We start from the raw sequence: 26,033 nt of genomic DNA on the forward strand, positions 1-26,033 counted from the left end.
TAGAAAATTCTAGTAAAGTTCCCAGACTTAGTTTATTTTTCACCTTCGAAAGTTGGCAATCTCATTTCGCCACCTTAATGTCTTTTAATGGTCCGTATATTTGTTAATTCATGATCAGAAAGGTCAATAGGTGTTTCCGGACAAGTTTTGGATTTTTTGGATCTCATTTAGACCACGTTTGGTGTCCCAAAATAGTCGACCAACGTGATCTTAGCACGCCGCATCGCCTATCGTGTTAGTTAAAATTATTGCAGGGACTGCCAGTAAAACTACAGATGCTTGGCATGATTATGGCGCAATGCATCGGTTATCACATCGATGCATTGACGCACCCCATCGCCAATAGGGTTGATGCATAGTTTTCAGTCATTAAATGTCCATGTTTTTAAGGGCAAAAGGGTCAATTTCTCACCCCTATTTAAGCCTCTAACACGAAACTCAACCATTATTTCACCAAAATATTGTTTTTACTCTCAAATACTCTCAAGAACAAGTCTAGGGTTTTTATAGAAGCTTCAAATTCAAGAGATTCTACCATTAGTTTTCAAGAATTTTCCATCTAAGGTATATCAAGTGTTCATTCATGGATTCCTTTCATCTATGAAGCCCAAGAATCCAACTTTAAATTATGAATTATGATATTTATGTTGTGGATTGATTATGTTCATGTAATTATTATTGTAGGATTCCTAATTTGGAATCCTTATATGTTGTTCATGAAACTATGCTAGTATATGGGTTAAAATTTATGAAATAGACTTGAATTAGGAAATCATGTGGTATTAATTTAATATCATGCCTAAGCCCTAAGTTATGAATACTAGGTGTTTGATAAAATGCCTAAGATAATAATACTTGTGCATTATGACTCAATAGAATCTAAATAATGAATTCATGTTAAATTATGGTCAAAATGACTCCCATGCTATTGATATGCTTTGTAATAGATTTTTGTAATGCTCATGAGATTAGACTTAGGGAATTATGACATATTTATATGTATTCTTATTCATGTGTAAGCATGTGGTATGGAAATACTTCATGAAAATCCCCAATGATAGTACTATGAAATATTGACCATGGTTATGTGTTCAAGAAGTGTCATGTCTTGTCAGTTTCATGCTATCGAGTCCTGGGGGTACTTGTACCCGAAAGTGTAGCCATGTGCCTAGAGCCAGCATTAGTTTCATGATAAATCTCAGCCACGCCATGATTAGTAGTATTCTCAGTCAGTTTCAGAACTTAGTAGAATTCAGTCAGTTATATGACTCAGGAAAACATAGTCATCTCAGTAATCTCAGTAAATTATCAGATCTCAATAGTTTTCCATCAGTTAACGAAATTCAATGAACTCATTCTAGTTCAGTTCAGTTAATCATGTTCAGTGTCTATTCAGATGAGAGTAGGATTCAGGACCGAGTGAGCCCAAGGATGGGAACTCACCTGTTAGTAGAGGGTGTGATTCTTAGAAGAAATCCTTGTGCTCTAGAACTCGTAGCCAGCATAGGTTGAGATATCAAACCTGCTAGCTGAGGGTAGATAAGGTGGATTAACCTGCTATATGAGGGTCCCATCATTTTCCATAGAGTACATGTTAGACGAGGGATTTCTCATAGCTTGTCCTTACCAGTGGCGCGGTGTTGATACCCTTCCAACCGGGTTACAAGTTGGACCCCAAATCTATTTAGAAAAAGGGAAATATCAGTTAGATAAATTCTCCTACAGTTTTAGTTATAGAATTAGCCCTGTCAGATACAGTCACCCAGTCTCAGTAATAGAACTTAGATTGTTCTATAGAACCTAGGACTATCAGATACAATCACTCAGCTCAGTATGGAACTCAGCTAGTTCAATCAGAACCTAGACTGTTAGACATAGTCGTGCAGTATCACTTATATCAGTTATATCAATTATCAGTAACTCATGTTATCACTATTCAGACTCAGTAGTAATTATTACTCATGAATTCAGTCACATTTAAAAACTCATGTATGTATTCTTATGTTCATGTTATACAGTCAGTTAGTATTATTCATGCATATGAACCCTGAACATTTAGCCTACCTTATTTTCATACCAGTACATTCAATTATACTGACACATTTGCGCTATGGTGTTTTTATACCATAGGTTTAGAAGCATGACCTCAAGAGCATCAGTAGCATTTCAGTTTCAGCAGTCAGTGTCAGCAGTGAGTCCTAATCATTCGAGGATGTTATGATTTGATTATTTCATATATTTAGTACTTAGTAATTTCAGCAGTTGGAGTTAGTTGGGGACATGTCCCATCAACTCCTTATTCAGACAGTCTAGAGGCTTTTAGACTATAGCATGTTCATAATTATTTTAGTTGTTTTGGTAATGATGCACCACATTTCCAGATGTTATATTTTATCATATATTTGAACCTTATGTCCTTTCAGCCTTTAATTCTATATTTTTTTCATCATATTATGCAGTACTTAGTTATAGATATCAGTCATGGGTTTGTTTGTTGTCCTTTGAGGTCATGATCACTGTGTAGCATTTCGGGTGCCAGATTCAGTGAGTTACAAACTTGGTATCAGAGCCTAAGTTTTAATAGAGTCTTAGGAAGTATGAAAGCCATATGTAGTAGAGTTTTATGCATAGGTGTAATCCTCACCATATTTATGTACAGGAGGCTATAAGATGTTTTAGGAACAGTTTCCTTTCTTTCAGTATTCATGTCATGCCAATGAGCATGAGCTTAAGTTTAACTCTTAGTCTAATTTATTTCTCCTTTTCTTCTATAGAACATGCCTACCAAAAATAAAAATAGAAATTAGTTAGCCCCCCAGCCCGTCCAACCAAATCCGTTGGACTATCATGTTTCTCATGCAGAGTTTAGAGATGCATTCATTACTCTTGCTAACTCAGTTGCTGGCAAAAATGTATGACCAGCTATCATTCCAACTAAACCAGTGTCCAACACCGTACCAGCCAGGATTTGAGACTTCACCTGAATAAATCCCCCATCTTTTTTGGGTTTAAGTTAGATGAAGACCCTGGAGAATTCCTTCATCAGTTTTAGAATGGTACAAATACCATGAGGGTGTCAGCTATTAAGAGTGCTGAGCTAGATACATATTAGTTGCAGGATGTGGCTCACACATGGTTCAAATAGTGGAAAACAGAGAGGGCTGGTGATGCAGGGCCTATAGAGTGGGAGGAGTTTGCCACTACTTTTCTTGATAGATTCTTTCCGCTAGAGCTGAGGGAATCTAAGGTTCTAGAATTTATCAAGCTTAGGTAGGGTAACATGATAGTGAAAGAGTATTCTCTTAAGTTTACTCAACTAGCTTGATATACTTCTCATGATGTGGTAGACAGTAGGGCTAAGATGAGTAAGTTTGTTTTTGGGGTGAATTATAGTGCGGCCAATAAGTGCAGATCTGCAATGTTGATTAGTGAGATAGACATATCTAGGCTTATGATCCATGATCAATATATAAAAGAGCATAAGATTAAGATGAGAGAGAAGCAGAATAAGAGAGCAAAGACACATAGTTTTAACTTTGCTCAGCCTAAGTCAGAAGGTGGAAGTCATTCTCATTTTTGCCCAAAGTCATCCGTTCTAACTCCTTCCTTATCCAGTTCTCCCATGCCAAAATTTAGAGATGAAAATAGAGATAGGATGCCAGGCTCTAAGTCTCAGGGAAATATTAGCAGTGCCCGAACCTATCCTCTTTATCAGATATGTGGCAAGCACCATCAGGGTACTGGCATAGCTGGTAGGGATGTTTGCTTTGGATTTGGAAAGCTAGGCCACAAAGTCAAAGATTATCCTCTGCCTGCTCCTTAGGGTCAGCATAACCATTCCTTAGCTCAGTTCGGTCAGCCAAACTAGTAGGGTGTCACTTCCAGTGCTACTAGTAGGCAATGCCTAAATAGACTCTATGCTCTTCCATCCCGATAGGATCAGGAAAATTCTCCTAATATAGTTACTGGTATGTTATATTTCTTTTATTTACATTTTTATGCTTTGCTAGATCTAGGGGATTCTTTAGATTTTGTTACTCCTTATATAGCAGTTGATTTTGGAGTCAGTCCCAAAATTTTAGCAGAGCCCTTCTCAGTCTCCACCCCAATAGGTAAAACTATTATAGCCCGATGGGTATACTAGAACTGTCTGGTTATGGTATCTTAGAAAGTCACTTCAGCAGACTTAGTCAAATTAGAGATAACTAAGTTTGATGTCATTCCCGAGATGAATTGGCTTCATTCCTACAATGCCACAGTCGACTACAAAAATAAAATTGTCCAGTTTTAGTTTTTGAATGAACCTGTCCTAGAGTGGAGAGGTAGTACTTTAGTTTTCAAAGCTCAGCTTGTTTCCTACCTTAGAGCACGGAAAATGATATCTAAGGGATGTGTCTATCATCTTGTTTGAGTTAAGGACTCTTGTTTCAAAAATCCTAATTTTGAATTAGTCCCAGTAGTTAATGAATAATCAGATGTTTTTATTGAAGATCTTCCAGTAATTCCTCTCGAAAAGGAAATAGACTTCGGTATTGATCTTCTTCCAGATACTCACCCTATATCTATTCTGCCATAGAGAATGGCACCAACAGAACTCAAGCAATTGAATGAATAGTTGAAGGATCTCCATCACAACGACTAGGATTTTTCACCAGCCTTCAATGCAAATTCTAGTGAGCCAACGCGATATTGATGCATTCCATTGGATATCACATCGACCATTGACGCTATATATCACCCAGCACGGTGCCTAATATGTCACTGGGCACAATTTTTGCTCATTTAATTCCACATCCAGAGAGGTAATTAAGTTTTTCTCCCTATTAATTAGTCTCGAAACACGAGATTAAGCCTTTCTAAGGCAAATTTCATTCATCATTCACTCATTCTCTAAAAAACACTCAGGAATAAATCCCTAGAGCATCCAATTCCAAGTTCAAGCATTATGAACACTCCAATGATTTTCAGAGGATTAATAATTCTGGTATTGTAGGTGTTCATCCTTGAGTTTCCTTCCACCCTTGAAGTTCAAGAACCCTTTTCAAAATCTCAAGTTAAAAGTTTCATAAATTACATGTATTAACTAGGTTGTTTGATGTTCATATTGTTTGTATGGGTTCTGAATTCCAGATTTAATTGTAGTTTTCATGAATAGAAGATATCATGTATGTAATTTTTGTAATCCCCATTTCAAAACCCTTGAATTGTGAATTGATGATTGTAGTCATGTTGCATCAACATGCTATTCATGTCCAAGTACAAGATTATGCCTCCTAGGTGTTTGATAAAATGCTTAACTGTGCATTTGTGCTTTATTGGTGACCCTAGTGTTGAGCTCATGCCATTACTACATGTTTAAATTTCAATCATGCTAAAGTTATGCCTTGCAAGTGGTTTTTGGAATGCCTATGTGAATTGAATTGTGTAATTATGACATGTTAGCATATATTCCTATTCATGTACAAGTTCATTCTCCAAGTAATGCCATGTTCAGTGTCCTTTAAGTTGGGAGTAGGATTCAGCACCGAGCTAACCCAGGGATGGGAGCATTCCTTCCAGCATAGGGTTTGACCCTTAGTAACAATCCCTGCATTACTAAAGTACGTTGCAAGCATAGGGTAATACATCTTCTTGCCAGACTAGGGTTGATACAATTATACATATGTATTATGGGTAATCCTGCCAAATTAGGGTTTACCCAGCCTTGTTAGTATCTTTTGGAAAGGTTCTAACAACCTTCTAATTGGGGTTATAGGTTGGACCCTAACTCTACTTATATTGGGGTATGTCAGTTAGATGAACACTCCTAAAGTTACAGTTTTAGTTCCAAACTCAATATAGAACTCAGTTCAATTCTACAGAATTAGGACTATCAAAAACAGTCACCCAATTATCTGTAATTCAGTTATTAGAAATCTTAGATATTAGTTACTCAGTTATCAGAACTCGATATTCAGTTTCAGTATGATCTCAAATATAGTATATGTGCATAGTATTGCATACTCAGTAGTAACAGTAGTCTCAGTTATCCATGTACTCTCATTCAGTCATTTTTATATTAGTTAGTTAGTCATCATATCATGCATATAAACCCATGTATATCAGCCTAGCTCACTTAGCATACCAGTACCTTCAAAGTACTAATACATACCTTTTTTTTGTGCTATGATGTTCCATATCATAGGTTCGGACGCACAGGCTGTAGATTGTTCTTAGCAGTTCAAATTATCAACAGCGACTATAGTGGTGAGTCCTCATATTTTGAGAATAGAGTTATTTTTTTAGTAGTTTAGTTTATTTATTCATTGGAGTTAGTTGGGGGCTTATCCCATCAACTCCCTATTCAGTCAGTTAAAGTCTTTCAGAGTAGATTATTTCAAATAGTTATTCAGTTTTCTTTTCTGTATTACATTAGTATTCAGTATTGGTTTTCAATGTCTATGAACCTTATGGAATTTTAGTTATACTTCTGTATTATTACAATATTACTACTCAGTGCTCACAATAGGTACCAGTCATGGGTTAGCTTGTGATCCTTCGAGATTATAAGCACCGTGTGACATCCGGGGACAGACTCAGAGCGTTACAAACTTGGTATCAGAGGCTAAGGTTCTAAAGAGTCCTAGGGAGTTTGAAAGCCACGTCAAGTAGAGTCTTGTGCATGGGTATGTAGTGCGCCACACTTATGAGGCATTTTTTTAGGAATAGTTTCCCTATTTTTAGTATTCATGTCGTGCCAGTGAGCATGAGCTCACATTAAAATCTCTATCTAATTTATGTTTTCCTTCTGTTGCAGAATATGCCTCTTAAAAAGACTAATGGAAGAAGAACAAAAAACTAGCCAGCACTTCCGCGCGTCCAACCTGATCCCCTAGATGAGCATGTTTCTCATGCAGAGTTCAGAGAAGCTTTCAGCACAGTTGCTAATTCTGTGGTAGCCTAGAATGAATGTCCAGCTGCTGTTTAGGCCAACCTAGTGCCCAATACTACTATATCTAGAATTCAAGACTTCACCCAAATAAATCCTCCATCTTTTATAGGGTCTAAGTCTGAAGAGGACCTATAAGAATTCCTAGATATAGTGTAGAAATTCAAAGATATTATGGAGGTAACAGTTAGTGAGAGCACCGAGTTAGCCGTATATAAGTTGCAGGATGTGGATCACTTATGGTTCAAATAGTGGAAGGTAGAAAGGGTCGTAGATGCAGGGCCCATAAAATAGGAGAAGTTTGCTACTACCTTCCTAGATAGGTTCTTCTCGTTGGAGTTAAGGGAAGCTAAGGTGTTGGAATTCATTAACTTGAAGCAAGGAAATATGACAATGAAAGAGTATTCTCTCAATTTTACTTAGTTAGCCAGATATACTCCTCATGTGGTAGCCGATAGCCGATCTAAAATGAATAAGTAGTGTCAGGGGTAACTGACAGTGTGGTCAAGTAGTGTAGGACTGCAATGCTGATTAAAAAGATAGACTTGGCCAGATTGATGGTCAATGCTCAGTAGATAGAGGATTAAAAGACTAAGTATAAAGAGAGGTAGAACAAGAGGGCTTGAAAAAGTAGATTTAAATTCACTCAACCTAAGTCAGATGGTGGAAATCATCCCCATTTTTGCCTAAAATCTTCACTTCCAGCTTCGTCCTCAGCAAGTGCTCCAGTTCCCATATCCAAAAATGGTTATAAGGATAGGGTGCAAGGCACTAAATCTCAAGGTAGTATCAGCAGTGCTCAAATAAATCATCTTTGACAGCAGTGTGGCCAAAACCATTAGGGTGTTGGTAGAGCTGGCAACGATGTATGTTTTGGGTACGGCAAGCCAGCTCATAGAATCAGAGAGTGTTTTCAGGTTGGTTTTCAGAGTCATAATAGTTATCCCCTAACTTAGTCCGGTTGCCTATCTCTGCAGGGTGCCACTTACAGTGCCACCAGTGGGAAGCACCCAAACAAACTCTATGCACTTCAATCCTGATAGAAATAGGAAAATTCTCCTGATGTGGTCTCTGGTTCCTTACAAGTTTATCACTTATATGTTTACGCATTGAAAGATCTAAGAGATTCTTTGTCCTTTATAACTCTTTAAATAGGTGTTGACTTTGGAATCAGGCCCAAAATCCTAGTAGAGCCCTTCTCAGTCTCTACCTAGTGGGTAAATTATCATAGCCTGATGGGTATATAGGAACTATCTGGTTATGATATCCCAGAAAGTTACTTTAGCATACTTAGTAGAGTTAGATATGACAAATTTTGACGTCATTCTAGACATGGATTGGCTTCATTCATGCTATGCTTCAATTGACTGCAGAAATAGAATTGTCCATTTTATTTGTGCGTGAGAAAGATTGTTCTTTCAGAATGTGTATTGATTGTCATCAGTTAAACAAAGTCACAGTCAAGACCAAGTATTTTTTTTTCAAAATTGATGACTTATTTGACCAACTTAGGATGGTATTTACTTTTCTAAAATAGTCCTCAGATCAAGCTATCATCAGCACAGAATCAGAGAATGTGACATTCCAAAGACAATTTTCAAAACTTGGTACGATCACTTCAAATTCCTAGTCATGTTATTTGGTCTTACCAATGCCCTAGTAACCTTTATGGACTTGATAAATCGTGTGTTAAGAAGTACTTAGATATGTTCATCATAGTCTTTATTGGCGTCATTCTTGTCTACTTCCAAAGTGAACATATTATGCAAACCATCTCGTAATATTATTACAAACCCTCAGAGCCTATCAGTATTCTCCAAATTTAGTAAATGCGAATTTTAGCTAAGTTCAATAACTTTTCTTGGTCATATAGTTTTCGGTGATGGCATCAAAGTTGATCCTCAAAAGATTAAAGTAGTAAAAAACTAGACCAGACCCATCTCCCTACCAGATATCAGGAGTTTATTAGGTTTGGCTGTCTATTACCAATGATTTGTTTTGGGATTTTCATCTATTGCATCCTTCATGTCTAGATTGACTCAAAAGAAAGTCAAATTCTAGTGGTTAAATTCTTGTGAGAAGAGTGTTTAGGAGTTAACTACTAGACTCACTACAACCCTAGTTTTGACTTTACCAAATGGTTCAAATGGATTTATTGTGTATTGTGATGCTTCCATAGTTGATTTGGGGTGAGATTTGATGCATAAAGGAAAGGTCATAGCCTATGTCTCTAGACAGCTCAAGCCCTATGAAAAGAATTACCCCACCCATGATCTTTAGTTAGCAACTATGGTGTTTGCCTTAAAGATTTGAAGACACTATTTATGTGGGGTATATGTTGATGTGTTTATAGACCATAAGAGTTTGCAGCATGTATTCTCTTAGAAAGGATAGAAAATTGCATCAGAAAAGGTGGTTAGAGTTATTGAAAGACTATGACATTTGTGTTCAGTATCATTTGGGCAAGGCCAATGTAGTGGCTAATGCTTTAAGCAGACTATCCATGGGAAGTGTTGCTCACGTGGAGGATAGTAAGAAGAAGTTAGTTCAGAAAGTTCATCAGCTTGCCAGATTAGGTGTTCGCTTAGTTAATTCAGCTAAAGATAGTGTGTGGGTGTAGAATAGTTTGAAATCATCTTTGGTTTCTGAGGTAAAAGAGAAGCAAGACAGAGATCCCAGTTTAGTTAAGCTAAAAGAGTCAGTCAGAGATCAGAAGGTAGAGGTTTTTCTCCCAAGAGGGAGATGGTGAATTGCGTTTCCAGGGTAGACTACGTGTGCTATGTGTGGATGGCATAAGGCAGAGGATTATTACAGAAGTGCATGGTGTGCATAAATCGATTCACCCATGGGCTACTAAGAGGTACCATAATTTGCAGGAAGTCTATTGGTAGAGTGAGATGAAGAAAAACACAGCGGATTTTGTAGCTAAGTGCTCAACATGTCAGCAGGTTAAGATTGAGCATCAAAATCCTAGTAGGTCTATGAAGGATTTTGGTATTTCCACTTGGAAGTGAAGGAAGTGAAAATGGACTTCATGATAGGTTTGCCTCGTACTCATCATCAACATGATTTGATTTGGGTCATTGTGGATAAGATGACCAAATCATTCCATTTCTTGCCAATTCATACCTCTTATTTAGCTGAGGATTATACCAAGCTCTATGTTAGAGAGTTGGTCAGTGTAGGACCCTACGAAATCCTTAGCTTAACTCAACCCTTTTTAAAGCTCATTAAGGGATCCTAGACTCAGAAAATTTTGCTAAGTATTCAAACTTAGTGTTACTTTAGCCTTCATAAGTTGGAAACTCTATTTCACGGCCTCTATGGCCTTAAAATGTCAATCTTTAGGTTAATTCATGATCAGGAATGTCAGTAGGTGTTCCCGGACGAGTTTTATATTTTTAGGACCTCCTTTGAACCACGTTTGGGAATCCAAAATAGTGTATCCACGCGATCATAGCATAGTGCATCGGCCATCATGTCGATTAATATTTTTCCTTGGCTCCCAGTGGAAATTTCCAGGGAACCGACACAGACTCGATACGGTCCATCGGCTATCGCGCTGATGCTAATGACATGACATGTCGTCCTACGCGTTGAGAGTCCAATTTTTAGTCACTAAAAGTTGCATCCTTGGGGGGTATTTGGGTCATTTCCCCACCCCTATTTAGCCCTAAAACACAAGATTCATCCCTCATTGAGCAAAATATACTTTCTCTCAAATTGCTCAATAATAAGAACCCTAGGTGATTCAATTTCAAGGCCAAAGCTTAAGATTTTCACTATTGTTCTTCTGGAATTTAGCAACCAAGGTATGTCAAGTGTTCATCCAAGGGTTCCTTTCCACCTTTGGAGTTCAAGAGCCCCTTTTAACTACAAGTTTATGAGTTTGATGAATTTTATGGTGGAATTTGAATGTGTTCATGATTACCATGTTAATGGGGCTTCTAGTTCATGATTTACTACAAGATTTATGTGTAATTGATTGATATGTATGCATTATCCTATGAAATCATGTTGAAACCCTTGAAGTTGTAAATGTGGAATTGAACTATTATTCTTACATGTTATTTTAGTGTCATGTGCTAGATTATGTCCTTCAAGTGTTTGATGAATTGTTTATGTGAGTTGAATAGTGAAATTATATCATGTCAGCATATATTTAAGTTCATGTCATGCAAGTGTTTGCTAGAATATCCCAAACGAAGGTACAATGACCAAGTACTTAGCTATCATGTTTCAAGATTATGCCGTGTCGTATAATTTATGCTATCGAGTCCTGGGGGTATTTAATACCCAAAAATTTAGCTATTTACCTAGAGCCATGGTGAGTCACATGATAGTATCAATCATCTCACGATCGGTAGAATTTAGTCAGTTAATAGAATTAAGTAGTATTCCGTCAGTCCACGGAATCTAGTGAACTCAATTCAGTTTAGTTATACAGTACTAATAGAAATAGTTCTGTCCAGCCTAGAACATTCTAGAATCCAGTCTAGTGTCTTTTCAGTTCAAAGTAGGATTCAACACCGAGTGAACCCATGAATGGGGACTCACCTGCCAGTAGAGGTTGTGATCCTTAGAACTAGTCCTTATATTCTAGAACTACGTAGCCAGCCTAGGTTGATACGTCAACCTGCCAGTTGAGGGTTGATAAGGAGATCTACCTGCCAGTTGAGGTACCACCATTCTCGTTCAGACCACCTGCCAGATGAGAGTGACTCATCTTGCCTTTACCCATGGTATAGTACTAACACTCTTCCAGCTGGGGTTATAGGTTGGACCCCAATCAATTAAGAGAGGGGCATATCAGTTTGATCATTACTTTCTACAGTATCAATTTCAATTCCAATCTCAGTATTGATCTCAGTTCAGTTCTACCAAAAAATTAGGACTGTCAGATACAGTCACTCAGCTCAAAACAGAACTCAGTAAAGTTCCACAAAATCAAGACTATCAAATACAGTGAATCGACTATAAGTAATTCAGTATCAGTAGGCTCAGATATTAGTCAATCAGTATTCAGATTCAGTATCCCTGTGTTATCACGATCTTAGTTACAGTTTACATATTCACATATGTACTCTCATTCAGCTATACTCACGTCATTCAGTCAGTATTATTTATGCATATAAACCCATGAATTTCAGCCTACCTCCCTTTGCATACCAATACATTCAAAGTACTGATGCATATCTTTTTTTTGTGCTAAGATATTTTATATCATAGGTTCAGACGCGTGGGCTTCTGATCATACTTAGTAGTTTAGATATTCAGTTGACAGAGTTAGTGGTGAGTCCTCTTAGTTTAAGGGAATGATGATTATATTAGTAGTTCAACTTATTTCAGTAGTTTGAAGTTAGTTGGGGACTTGTCTCAACGACTCCATATTCAGATAGTTTAGAGGCATTTTCAGACTAGAGTATTTTTAGATAAATGTATTAGATTTTGTTTTTTTATACCGTATTCAATTTTATTACAGTATTAAACCGTATGGCATATTTTTTGGGTAATTTCCACATATTACAGAATTGTTATTCAGTTATTGTAGCAGGTACTATTCACGGGTTAAATTGTGATCCTTCGATATTTGAGCACCGTGTAGCATCCGGGTTCAGACTCGAGCCATTACAAACATGGTATCAGAGCCTAAGGTTCAACAGAGTCCTTGGAAGTTTTAAAGATACACCTAGTAGAATCTTATGCATGGGTGTGTAGTTTACCACACTCATGGTCAGGAGGCTGCGAGGTGTTTCAGGAAAAGTTTTCCTTCTTTCAGTATGCATGTCGTACGAGTGAGCGTGAGCTCCAGTTAAACTCCCTGTCTAATCCAAATTTCTCTTTTGTTCACAAAATATGCCTCCAAAGAGGACTAAGGGAAGTGGAAAGGGAGACCAGCTAGAACCCTACATCTTCCAGCAAGATCCTCTAGATGAACACGTCTCTCATGCTGAATTTAGATCAACTTTCACCACAATAGCTCATTTTGTGGTAGCCCAGAATAATTGCCCACCTGTTGTTCCGGTCAACCTAATGACCAATACTGCTATAGCCAGGATTTGGGATTTTACCCGAATAAACCCTCCATCTTTTACTGGGTCTAAGTCAGATGAGGACCCTCAGGAGTTTCTTGATCAGGTGCAAAAAGTTATAGATATTATAGGGGTGACTACTGGTGAGAGGGCTGAGTTGTCCGTATATCAGTTGTAGGATGTGGCCCACTTATGGTTCAAATAGTAGAAAGTAGAAAGGGCCATAAATATAGGGCCTATAGAATGGAAGGATTTTGCCACTGCTTTTCTCGATAGGTTTTTCCCTTTGGAGTTGAGGGAAGCAAAGGTTTTAGAGTTTATAAATCTGAAGCAGCGCAACATGATAGTGAAAGAGTATTCTCTCAAGTTTACTCAATTAGATAGATATGCTCCTTATATGGTGAAAGATAGCAGATCCAGGATGAGTAAGTTTGTGTCGGGGGTGTCTAGCAGTATGGTTAAGGAATGCAGGACCAAAATAATGATTAAGAAGATGGAAATATCCAGGCTCATGGTCCATGCTCAGAAGATAGAGGAGGCTAAGAATACAAAGAAGGAGAAAGAGAACAAGCGAGCGAGAATAGGTAGTTTCAACTTCACTCAACCTAAGTCAGAGGGTGGGAGTCATTCTTAGTTCTTCCTGAAATCCTTAGTTCTAGTTCCTTCCTAAGATAGTGCTCTAATGCCAAAATTTAGGGATAACAATAAAGATATGGCACCAGGTCCTAAACCCCAAGGTAGTTTTAGAAGCACCCGAACCAATCCTCTTTTTTAAAAATATAGCAGAAACCATCAGGGCATCTGCAGATAGGGAAACGATGTGTGTTTCAGGTGTGGCAAGCCAAGCCATAAAGTAAGAGATTTTCCCTAGTTAGGTTCTCAAGGCCAGTATAACCATCCCCCAGCTCTGTTCGGTCGCCCAAATCAATAGGGTGCCGCTTCCAGTGCCACCAGAGGGCAGCATCTGAACAGACTCTATGCTCTTCGGTCCTGACATGATCAGGAAAGTTCTCCTGACATGGTCACTGGTACATTACAAGTTTTCCATTTACATGTTTATGCTTTGCTAGATCTAGGAGGTTTGTTGTCCTTTGTTACTCCATATATAGCCGTCAATTTTGGAATTAGTCTCGAAATTCTAACAGAGCCCTTCTCAGTCTCCACCCTAGTGGGTAAATTATTCATAGCCTGGTGGGTATGCATGATTTGTCCAATTATGATATCTCAGAAAGTCACTTTAGCATACTTAGTTGAATTAGAGATGATTGATTTTGATGTCATTCTTGGCATAGATTGGATTCATTTCGACTATGCCGCAGTCGACTGCAGAAATAGAATTGTTGAATTTTAGTTTCTAAATGAGCCTATCCTTGAACGGCAGGGTAGTACTTCATCACTAAGGGATCAGTTTTTTTCTTACCTTCGTGTGAGAAAAATAATATCTAAGTGATGTGTCTACTATCCCGTTCGAGTCCAGGACTCTAGTTAAGAAACTCCTACTCTTAAATCATTGTCAGTAGTATACGAATTCCCAGATGTGTTTCCCAAAGATCTTATTGGAGTTCCTCCCGAAAGGGAAATTGACTTTGGAATAGAACTTCTTCCAGATACTCAGCCCATATCTATTTTGCCATACAGAATGGCTCCAGTGTGTTCCCGAGGGGTGCACCAGTTTTATTCATGCGTAAGAAAGATGGTTCTCTCAGAATATGTATTGACTACCATCAACTAAATAAAGTCATGGTCAAGAACAAGTATCCCCTTCACAGAATCAATGACTTGTTTGACCAACTTTAGGGTGCCAGTTACTTCTCCAAGATAGACCTTAGATCAGCGTATCATCAGGTCAGGGTCAGGGAATGTGACATCTAGAAGATAGCCTTTAGAACTTGATATGGTCACTTCAAATTCTTAGTCATGTCATTTTGTCTTACCAATGCCCCAACAGCTTTCATGGACTTGATGAATAGTGTGTTTAAGCAGTACTTGGACATGTTCGTCATAGTCTTCAGAGATGACATTCTTGTCTACTCCCACAGTGAGGATGATTATGCATACCATCTCAGAAAAATACTACAGACTCTCAGAAACCATCAGTTATTCGCTAAATTTAGTAAGTATAAATTTTGGCTAAGGTCAGTAGCTTTCCTTAGCTATATAGTTTCTCGTGATGACATTAGAGTTGATCCCCAAAAGACTGAAGTAGTGAGAAACTAGCCCAGACCCATCTCTTTATCAAATATCAGGAATTTCTTAGGCTTGGTTGACTATTATCGATGGTTTGTTGAGGAATTTTTACCTATTGTATCCCCTATGTCCAGGTTGACTCAGAAGAAAGTCAAATTCCAGTGGTTGGATTCTCGTGAGAAGAGTTTTCAAGAGTTGAAAACTCGACTCACTACAACTCCAGTTTTGACCTTGCCAGATGGTTCAGATAGCTTTGTTGTGTATTGTGATGCTTCCAGATTTAGTTTGGGGTGTGTTTTGATGAAGCAAGGAAAGGTCATAGCCTATGTCTCTAGATATCTTAAATCCCATGAAAGAAATAATCGTACTCATGAACTTGAGTTAGTAGCAGTAGTGTTTGCCTTAAAGATTTAGAGTCACTATTTATATGGTGTGCATGTTGATGTGTTCACAGACCATAAAAGCATGTAGTACGTGTTCTCTCAGAAAGACCTAAACCTTTATTAGAGAAGGTGGTTGGAGTTGTTGAAAGACTATGACATGAGCATCCTGTATCATCTGAGTAAATACAACATAGTGGTTGATGCTCTTAGTAGGATATCTATGGGTAATGTTGTACATGTGGAGGATGGTAAGAAGAAGTTAGCCCAGGAAGTTCATCATCTTACCTGACTAGGTGTTCGCTTAGTTGATTCAGCAGAAGGTAGTATATGGGTTCAGAGTAGTTCAGAATCATCCCTGGTATTCGAGGTGAAAGAAAAGCAGGATAGGGATCCTAGTCTAGCTAAGTTAAAGGAATCAATCAGAGATCAGAAGATAGAGGTTTTCTCCCAAGGTGGAGATGGTGTGTTGTGCTGCTAGGGTTGGCTATGTGTACCAAGTGTAGATGACTTGAGACATCGAATTCTTGCAGAAGCACATTGTGCGCGCAACTCTATTCATCCAGGGGACACTAAGATGACCATGATTTGTGGGAGATCTGTTGGTGGAGTCGGATAAAGAGAGATATTGTAGAGTTTGTGGCTAAGTGCTCAACATATCAGCAGGTTAAGATTGAGAATTAGAAGCCAGTAGGTCCATGCAAGAGTTCAGTATTCCTACTTGGAAGTGGGAAGAAGTAAACATGGACTTTGCGATGGGTTTGCCTCGTATTCATCCCAAGCATGATTCAGTTTGGGTCATCATAAACAAGATGACCAAATCAACTTATTTTTTACCAGTCCATACCTCTTATTCAGCCTAGGATTATGCCAAATTCTATATCAGGGAGTTGGTCAGGTTGCACGGTGTTCCATTGTCCATTATTTTAGATAGAGGTACGTAGTTTATCTCCCACACCTGGAAGGAATTCCAAAAGGGTCTTGGTACTCGAGTTTACCTCAGTACAGCCTTTCATCCCTAGACAGATGGTCAGCCAGAGAAGACCATCCAAACTTTAGAGGATATGCTGTGAGCATGTGCGATTGACTTTAAATGTAGTTGGTATGACCACTTGCCTTTAATTGAGTTAGCATATAACAACAACTATCATTCCAACATTCAGATGGCTCCATTTGAAATGCTTTATGAGAGAAGGTGTAGATATCTCATTGGTTGGTTTGAACTAAGTAAGGCCACATTGGTAGGGCATGACTTGGTATTTGATACCTTAGAAAAAGTTTAGTTGATCAGGGAAAAGCTTAAGACAGCTCAGAGCTGACAGAAATCGTATGCAGATATGTGCAAAAAGGATCTCGCATTTGAGATTGAAGATTTTGTATATTTGAAAATCTCTCCTATGAAAGGAATTTAGAGATTTGGCAAGAAGGGGAAACTCAGTCCCCAATATGTCTGTCCTTACTAAATTCTTAGCCGTTTAAAAAAGGTAGCTTATGAGCTCAAGTTGCCTTAATACTTAACTTCAGTGTATTCTGTGTTCCATGTCTCCTTGCTTAAAAAATGCATAGGTGACCAAGCTGACGTAATCCCTATAGAGGGCATACATATCTGAACAACCTCTCTTATGAGGAGATTCCAATCGAAATCCTTGATTTTCAGACCCACAGACTTAGGAACAAAGAGGTCCCTATAGTCGAAGTTTTTTGGTGGAATCAGTCTGTTAAGGGAGCTACTTGGGAGGCAGAAGTAGATATACAGACCAAGTATCCCTACCTATTCTCTGTAAACTTAGAATCAACCCAAGGTAATAGTTTTCCTTTGAATTAATCAATCTCCTCTCCAGATATATCTACCAACATAGTATTAATTAACATTGCATACTCAGTCCTACATTCACGAATTAGTTCAGTCATGTGCTCATGCATCAGACATGCATGTTCAGTATGATAATTCAGTATAGCAGTAATTTTAGTCATGAAATCATACTTCAGTTGTGCATGTCCAGAAAGAAAGTCCAGTCTGTCAATTATCCCATCGTAGTTTGTCTCATTCAAGTATGAATATTTCCAAGGGGGAGATATTGTAAGACCCCGCAAAATCCTTAGCTTAACTCAGTCCTTTTTAAAGCTTCTTAAGGGGTCCCAGACTTAGAAATGTTTCCTAAGTATTCAAACTTAGTGTTACTTTATCCTTTATAAGTTGGAAACTCTATTTTGCTGACTCTATGGCCTTAAAGTGTCAATCTTTAGATTAATTCAAGATCAGGAATATCAGTAAGTGTTCCCGAATGAGTTTTGTATTTTTTGGACCTTGTTTGAACCACGTTTGAGAATCCAAAATAGTGTATTGACATAATCTCAGCACAGCACGTCGGACATCGCGTTGATTAATATTTTTTTCTTGGCTTCTAGTGGAAATTTCCAGTGAACCGATGTGGACTCGATGTAGCACGTTGGCTATCGTATCGATGCCTACGATGCGGTGCGTCAATACCAATGATGTGGCATATCGTCCTACGCATTGATAGTTCAGTTTTCAGTCATTAAAAGCTGCATCCTTGGGGGGTATTTGGGTCTTTTGCCCACCCCTATTCAGCCTTAACACATGAGATTCAACCCTCATAGAGCAAAATATACTTACTTTCTCTCAAATCGCTCAAGAACAAAAACCCTAGGTGATTTCATTTCAAGTCCAAGGCTCAAGATTTCAACCATTGTTCTTTGAGAATTTAGCAACCAAGGTATGTCAATTGTTCATCCAAGGATTCGCTTCAACCCTTGGAGTTCAAGAACCCCTTTAACTACAAGTTAATGAGTTTGATGAATTTCATGGTAGAATTTGAATGTGTTCATGATTACCATGTTAATAGGGTTTCTAGTTCATGATTTACTATAAGATTCATAAAGAATTAATTGATATGTGTGCATTATTATGTGAAACCATGTTGAAACCTATGAAGTTGTAAATGTGGAATTGAACTATGATGTTTCCAAGTTTTTTTAGTTTTTTGTGCATAGATTATGTCCTTCAAGTGTTTGATGAATTGCTTATGTGAGTTGAATAGTGAAATTATATCATGTCAAGATATATTCAAGTTTATGTCATGCAAGTGTTTGCTAAAATATTCCAAACAAATGTACGATGACCAAGTACTTAGCTATCATGTTTCAAGATTATATCATGTCATATAATTTGTGCTATCGAGTCCTGGAGGTATTTAATACCCAAAAATTTAGTTGTTTACGTAGAGCCATGGTTAGTCACAGTATAGTATCAGTCATGTCACAATCGGTAGAATTCAGTCAGTTAACCAAATTCAGTAGTATTCCGTCAGTCCATGGAACCCAGTGAACTCAGTTCAGTTTAGTTATATAGTACGAACAGAAATAGTTTAGTCCATCCTAGAACAGTCTTGAATCTAGTCTAGTGTCTATTTAGTTGGGAGTAGGATTCAGCACTGAGTGAACCCACAAATGGGGACTCACCTGCCAGTAGAGGGTGTGATCCTTAGAAGCAGTCCTTGTATTCCAGAACTAAGTAGATAGCCTAAGTTGAGACATCAACCTACCAATTGAGGGTTGATGAGGTGATCTACCTGCCAGTTGAGGGTACCACAATTCTCATTTAGAGCACCTGCCAGATGAGGGTGATTCAACTTGTCTTTACCCGTGGCACGGTACTAACACCCTTTCGGCTAGGTTTACAAGTTGGACCTTAATCTATTTAGAGAGGGGCATGTCGGTTATATTATTACATTCCACAGTCTCAATTTCAATTCTAGTCTCAGTATAGAACTCATTTCAGTTCTACAAAAAAATCAAGACTATAAGATACAATCACTTAGCTCAAAACGTAACTCAATATAGTTCTATAGAATCAAGACTGTCAGATACAGTCACTCATCTATCAGTAATTTAGTATTAGTAGGCTCAGATATCAGTTAATTAGTATTCAGATTTAGTATTCCAGTGTTATCAGGATCTTAGTTACAGTTTACATATTCATTCATGTACTCTCATTCAGTTATACTCACATCATTCAGTCATTATTGGTCATGCATTTTAGCCTACCTCAATTTGCATACGAGTACATTCAAAGTACAGACGCATACTTTTCTTTTGCGCTATGATGTTTGTATCATATGTTAAGACACACGGGCTCTCGATCATACTTAGCAGTTCAAATATTCAGCTTACAGAGTTAGCGGTGAGTCCTCTTAGTTCGAGGACATAATGATTATTTTAGTAGTTTAGCTTATTTTAGTATTTCAGAGTTAGTTGGGGACTTGTCCCAAAAACTCCATATTTGAGACAGTTTAGAAGCTTTTTCAGACTAGAATAGTTTCGGACAGATGTATCAGATTTGGTATTTGTTATACCCTATTCAGTTTTATTATAGTATTAAACCTTATGGCATGTTTTTTGCCTATTTTTTACATATTACAGTATTGTTATTTAGCTATTGTAGAAGGTACCAATCCTAGGTTAGCTTGTGGTCCTTCAAGATTATGAGCACCGTGTAGCGTCCGTGGTACAGACTCAGGGCATTACAACCAGGTCACATAGAGTCCCATTAACCATCATCTCAAATAGAGGTACACAGTTCACCTCTCATTTTCGAAAAGCCTTCCAAATGGGTCTTGGTACCCAAGTTTACCTCAGTACAACCTTTCACCCTCAGAAAGATGGTCAAGCATAAAGGACCATTCAGACTCTAAAAGATATGATTAGAGCATGTATTGTTGACTTTGAGGATAGTTGGGATGACCATTTACCCTTGATTGAGTTTGCATATAACAATAACTATCATTCTAATATTTAGATGGCTCCATTTGAGGTGCTTTATGAGAAGAGATATAGATCTCCCATTGGTTGGTTTGAGGTACGTGAAGCCGTAGTAGTACGGCCTGACTTGGTGTTTGATGCCTTAGAGAAGGTTCAGTTGATCAGGAAACGACTTAAGATAATTCAGAGCTGATAGAAATCATATGCATATGTCAGAAAAAAAGATCTCAAGTCTGAGATTAAAGATTTTATGTATTTGAAAATCTCTCCCATGAAGGGAGTGAAGAGGTTTGGCAAGAAGCAGAAGCTTAGTCTCCGATATGTCGGTTCTTACCGAATTCTTAGTCATTTCAGAAAGGTAGCTTGCAAACTTGAGTTGCCTTCAGACTTAGCTTCAGTACACCCTGAGTTTCATGTCTCCTTGCTAAATAAATGGATTGGTGACCCAGCAGTTGTAGTCCCCATAGAGAGTATAGATGTTCAAAACAACCTATCTTATGAGGAAGTTCCAGTCAAAATCCTTGATCACCAGGTTCGTAAACTGAGGAACAAAGAAGTTCCTTTGTTTAAAGTTCTTTGGTGAAATTAGTCAATTGAGGAAGCTACTTGGGAGGCAGAAGCAGATATGCGGACCAAGTATCCTCACCTCTTCTCTGCAAACTCAAACTTAGCTCAAGGTAATAACCTTTCTTAGATTTACTCAGTTCTACGCTCAGATTTCCTTTGCAATCTTGGTATCAGTTTCAGCTGCATAGCATTCTCATATAATGCATATCTCATAAAATAGCTTAGTCTCAGAATTTAGTCCTGCTTCAGTTATGCATGTTTAGTATGAAAACTCAGTTTATCAATAGTCTCAGTCATATAATCATGCTTCAGTTGTACATTTTTTGTATGTAAACTCAGTCTATCAGTACTCTCAGCTTAGTCATTCTCATTCGAGGATGAATTTCCCAGGGGGGAGCTATTGTAAGAGCTCATAAAATTTTGAGTCTAACTCAGTCCTATATAGAAGGAAAAGAGGTCCCGGCCTTAGAAAATTTCAGCTAAGTACTAACACTTAGTCTCATTTTTTTTCTCAATAATTCAATGGTTTTATTTTCAATCATTATGACCTTAAAATATTGATTCATAAATTGATTCATGATCAGGGATGTTGGTAGGTGTTCGCGGATGAATTTTGAATTTTTCAAACGTCGTTTGAGGCATGTTTGGGAGTCAAAAATAGTGGATCAACTTAATATCGATGCCTCGCATCGATCAAGATTTTTCACCAGCCTTCAGTGCAAATTCCAGTGAGCCAATATGATATCGATGCATAGTAATGGCTATCATGTGGAACATCGACGCGGCGTGGTGCCCAGAGCATCACTAGGCACAGTTTTTGCTCATATAATTTCGCATCCAGAGGGGTAATTAAGTCTTTTTCACTTTTTAATCAGCCTCAAAACATGATATTCAGCCTTCCAAAGGCAAATTTCATTCATCATTCACTCATTCTCTCAAAAACATTCAAGAACAAAACCCTAGAGCATCCAATTTCAAGTTCAAGCATCAAGAACACTCAAATAATTTTTAGAGAATAAATAATCCAGGTAAGTTAGGTGTTCATTCTTGAGTTTCCTTCTACCCTTGGAGTTCAAGAACCCTTTTCAAAATCTTAAGTTAATAGTTTCATGAATTACATGTATCAACTGGGTGTTTCATGATCATGTTGTTTGTATGGGTTCTCAATTCAAGATTTAATTATAGTTTTCATGAGTATAAGAGATCATATATGTAATTTTTGTAATCCCAATGTTGAAAACCCTTGAATTGTGAATTGATAATTGTAGTCATGATGTGTCAACATGCTATTCATGCCCAAGTACAAGATTATGCCTCCTAGGTGTTTGACAAAATTCTTAATTGAGTTAATTGTACATTTGTGCTTCATTGGTGACCCTAGTGTTGAACTCATGCCATTACTACTTGTTTAAATTTCTATCATGCTAAAGCTATGCTTTGCAAGTGGTTGTTGGAATGCCTATGTGAATTGAATAGTGTAATTATGGTATGTTAGCATGCATTCTATTCATGTACAAGTTCATGACTTCCACGTGCTTAATGAAATGTCTCAATGATTTCATTGTGGATAGTTGACTATTGTCATGTTTCAAGTATTTCCATGTTTTATTAGCATAGATTCTATCGATTCCTGAGGGTATTTAATATCTGACAATTTAGCTGTTTACCTAGAATTATAGTAGCTATAGTATAGTCTCAGTAATGTCACAAATAGTAGAATTTAGTAAGTTACAGAACTCAATGAACTAGTTAGGTTCAATCAAGACTAGTACAGTCTAGTGATCAGTTCAGTGTCCTTTCGGTTGGGAGTAGAATTCAGCACCGAGCAAACCCAGGGATGGGGGAATTCCTGCCAGCATAGGGTTTGATCCTTAGTAGCAATCCCTGCATTATAGAACTACATATCCAGCATGGGGTAAGATGTCTTCCTTCCAGACTAAGGTTGACGCAATCATACATATGTATTATGGGTCTTCCTGTCAGATTAGGGTTTACCCAGCCTTGTTAGTATCCCTTGGAAAGGTACTAACACCCTTCCAACTAGAGTTATAGGTAGGACCCCAACTCATCTTATAGCGGGGTATGCTGGTTAGATGAACACTCCTATATTTATATTTTCAGTTCCAGACTAGTATAGAACTCAGTTCAGTTCTACAGAATCAGGACTATCAGAAATAGTCACCCAGTTATAAGTAATTCAGTTATTAGAAATCTCAGATATCAGTCACTCAGTTATTAGAACTCAGCATTCAGTTTTAGTATGATCCCAGATACAGTATATATGCATTGTATTGCATACTCAGTATTAATAGTAGTCTCAGTTATCCATGCACTCTCATTCAGTCATGTTCATATCATTCAGTCAGTCATCATCTCATGCATATAAACCCATGTATATCAGCCTACCTCACTTAGCATACCAATACATTCAAAGTACTAATGCATACCTTTTCTTCTGCACTATAATGTTTCATATCATAGGTTCGACCGCACAGGCTCCAGACCGTACTTAGCAGTTTAGATTATCAGCAGCGACTACAGTGGTGAGTCCTCATATTTTGGGGACAGAGTTATTGTTTAAGTAGTTCATTTATTTATTTGTTGGAGTTAGTTGGCTTGTCCCATCAACTCCCTATTCAGACAGTTAGAGGCTTTCAGACTAGATTATTTTAGACAGTTGTTCAGTTTTTTTTAGTATTACATCAGTAATTCAGTATTGGTTTTCAATATTTGTGAACCTTATGGCATTTCAGTTATGCTTCCATATTATTACACTATTACTACTCAGTTCTCACAGCAGGTACCAGTTATGGGTTAGCTTGTGGTCCTTCGGGATTATAAGCACCGTGTGATATCTGGGGTATAGACTCGGGGCATTACATAAATATACATGATTTTCACCATGATTAAGTTAGTTTATAAGAAATTTAGACTTACTATTTGAGATTACAATTCATCTCAACATTTTTAAGATTTCAGTTTGATCTTATGATCTCAGCCATGATATGAAATTCACACAGTTATTCATGAGCATGATTTAGTACAGAAGCATGATTGGTTTCCAGATTTATAAATCCATATGCATAATTTATGATGAATTTCATATATTACGAGCACAGAGAGTAGTATTTAGCATCGAGGGGGATATGGGTTTAACACACATTATTTCATAGAAACTATGTGCCATTGTAGGTTTTTGTGGCTACATTGTTTCATAATGTAGGTTGTGGTGTTTTTCCTCAGCAGTACCATTAGACATGATCACCACATCCTACATCATATCAGTTAGTATTTCCTCATGGTTTGAGGGCTAAGTCTATGATTATTGTTGCGCCCAAAAACCAAGGGTCATGATGACACTATTGTAGCAAGTCGTGACAAGTAAGCCTATCACCCACACTGATGTAAAAAGGGAGGTAATGACTAATACCCAAGGCAAGGCTTCTAGAACGAAGCTGAAACACACAAATATGATAAAAACAAAGATACATAACCAAAGTTATCATACCAAAATCCCAAAACCTATTGTCATAGTGTAAGAACTAACTAATACAACTCAAAATAAATAATACATAAGGTATCCAAACAAGAACAACTCTATCTCTAAATAAAAATAAAGGCATAGTCTAAATAAGGAAGGCAGTAGTCAACTCTGGATGTATGAAAAGAGCCATTACATAAAAAATCTCCAAATATTGCCCTAATCAACCATTGTGAGGCACACTTAAACCTGGATATGCACTAAAAGGGCTCAGTAGGGTGGGTGCGATCTATTTGTACTTAATAGGTATTATAGGCTAATTAAGCAAAGTCGGAAATAAAGCATACAAAATGAACACTAAGGGTACATCACCTGCAACTAGAAAATGTCCCAAACAATAGCCCACACTATCTCCACTAACAGTTCTATCATATTCATATACACTATAGCAATAAGAGAGAGAAATACAAGTATACAAATATCATATATGAATACAAAGAAAGAAATATGCATAGACAAGTATCACATCAAGAAAAATAATACATCATAGAAAAGTACAAAGGAAATATAAATACAATGGAGATGATGATGATAATAATGATGATTATTAGGATAATAATGATGATACATGAGGTTATCGTCGAACCTCTATATACACCTACAGAGCTAAATATTTCTGACATAGCACCCATGGGATTTTTCAACCCGTAAACAACCAATAATTCAGTAACAATATTCATATCTCCTCTCTGACACATCCATTGGTATAAGGTTGTTAAGATGTCACCTTTTTTTTCCAAAATGACAATGTTTTCTAGTATTTCCATGGTGGTACAAATGTTTCATAAATGTATATGATATGAGGATGTAATGCTCACAACCAACCAGAATGAGAATTTCCATATACAACCAATATACCAACCAAGTGAGCCAATTATCCACTCAATATTTCTAACCATCCATGAAATCCAACATAAACCATATGCTCGTAGAGTAAATACATTAAAATACACTATTGATACAATAGTAGGCTTTCTCTACAAACAAATTACAACAAAAATTCACCCACACAAGGCCAATAATATCATATAGGACCCCACACAGTCATATATATCAAATAATTTCCAAATATACCAAATAACATCAGTATATGGGCCCCCACATGGGCACAACACAATAACATATCCGTTTTCATGATTAGTTACCACACCCTTCACATGATTTTGTACCAATATTAACTACCCATCCCAGTCTAAAGAAAGTTACGCCATAACCTACCTCAAAAGTGAAAAACAATCTAAAATCCTTCAAGTGGTTCCAACACCAACTAGAAAATGGAAATGTAGAATCTATGTATTAAAAGAAAGCCGATAGTATCTAGATTTCCTATTTTTATGTCGAGGTCAAAATGTACCCCCAGATTGGGTTTTCAAAAAAGGAGGGTAAAATCATAATTTTATCTTTAAAACACGCTCTCCATACTCATAGGAGTCTACAGCTAAAAACCCAAGAAAAAATGAGTTAAAAACAAAGTTCAAATCTACGAAAAACTCTTTTCAAGCTTTACCGGCAAAATCTCCAAAAAAACATTTTGAGAAATAGAGAGTAGAAGTTGTTTTAAAGGTGAAATTGAGAAAAAAAAATGATAATTATAAGATTAGAAAATCATCCAAGTG

Source organism: Capsicum annuum, chromosome 6 (assembly GCF_002878395.1).
Source record: "Capsicum annuum cultivar UCD-10X-F1 chromosome 6, UCD10Xv1.1, whole genome shotgun sequence".
Classification (NCBI taxonomy): domain Eukaryota; kingdom Viridiplantae; phylum Streptophyta; class Magnoliopsida; order Solanales; family Solanaceae; genus Capsicum; species Capsicum annuum.